The sequence below is a fragment of the Asparagus officinalis genome, chromosome 7 (assembly GCF_001876935.1).
Source record: "Asparagus officinalis chromosome 7, Aspof.V1, whole genome shotgun sequence".
In the NCBI taxonomy this organism is placed as follows: Eukaryota; Viridiplantae; Streptophyta; class Magnoliopsida; order Asparagales; family Asparagaceae; genus Asparagus; species Asparagus officinalis.
Genome location: NC_033800.1, coordinates 101016658 through 101018359, shown reverse-complemented (window position 1 = coordinate 101018359; position 1702 = coordinate 101016658).

Below are 1702 nucleotides of genomic sequence, written 5' to 3'. Positions count from 1 at the left end.
AATGATTATGGTTTAAACCATGTAATGTAGATCAACAAATTTCTCCGAAAAGTGGAGGAAGTGCCAGGAGGAATGCAGCTTCTGGTAGACAGTCTGCAGCCAGGAGTAAAGCATGAACAACTACTATGATTTCTTTATCTTCATCAGAAGATTTGCTTCAATTCGACCCTCGACAATCTACGAAACCATGGTGAAGCATCCCTTTGTCCAAGGGAAGGCTAACATTCTTATTAGTAAGCTTCCATCAATTCATAGGGTTGCCTGGATAATGGTATTAATTGACGCTGTAGCAGAAGAGAAGTCTGTGTTTATTTAGCCTAAATTTTTTTTGATGAGGTAATTATTTATAAATCTCCAATAAGGACGAAACTGGTAGTTTTTTAAAAAAGTAATGAGATTAATCTTCTTAACCCCTCTTCATTTGCCAAACACAAAAGACTTAACCCCTTGTTTTAACTATCGTATCCAAACAGGTTTAGAATTTTTTTAACCCTTCACGATGGATTAATTAAGTTAACCCTTTTCTTTAATCCCTCCTGCTTAACCCCTTGCCAAACGGGGCCTAAAGGCTTAATACTGGTCCTAAAAAAACAAAACCCACCCAAAAAAATAAAATAAAAAAAATAAAAATAGAAAAAGGTTTGGGCGGTTATGAAAACCCTTTTTAACTTTCAAAACATTAGAAAACACCTCTTAAATTTAAGGATTATCAAAAAACCTCCTTTAACTTTAAGGTTTTAAACAAAACCTCCTAAAACAGTTATCCGTTGTTACTCCAAATTGTTGAGTGGACAAATATACCTCTGCATGGATTTTTGGTGGGAGAGCTTTTTAGCAAGAAATTAGATAAATGTGCTAAACTAATTTTTTAATATTTTTTAATCACGTCGATGTGTAATACCTACTTGAGGGTATTTTTGTCCACAAAAAATTTAAGACAATGAGGGATACTGCCGTTAGTTGGGTTTTATGATAAAACCTTAAAATTAAAGGGGGTTTTCTGATAACCCATAAAAGTTAGGGGAGTTTCTGATATTTTGAAAGTTAAGAGGGGTTTTCTAATAATCTTCCAAAGTTAAGGGGGTGATTTATGATATTAAGCCTCATTCAAAACAAGCAATAAATTAAGGCGAGTGCACTGAATACGTAACCTTAAATTTTTTTTTTCAAAGCCAATGTGACGTAAATTGCCTAATGGAGAGCTTATCCAAATCTTACAAGCGTGTATTAGATTAGTCAAGGATTCGGTGAAAGGTGGAGTTAGGTTCGCTCTACTTTTATCCTTTACCTTTAGATAAAGAAGCCAGACATGAGCAATGCTAATTGAATATGAATTACAGTACCACTTCAGAGATCAACACGTGCCGGCACAAAAAGAACAAAACCATGATAATTAATTCGGATTCGTTCGGAAAGCTTATCTGTTCCACCTGCCAGTTTACAATCTTACACCTGGCTCCTAGTTCTTCAGTTCACAGTATATATACAGGTCTAGATCACACACCAACGCTTATCTGTTCTCACACACACGCACAAACTTACAACGATAAATCATATCGTCTAGATCACACACCAACGCTTATCTGTTCTCACACACACGCACAAACTTACAACGATAAATCATATCATACAGGTCTAGATCACACACCAACGCTTATCTGTTCTCACACACACGCACAAACTTACAACGATAAATCATATC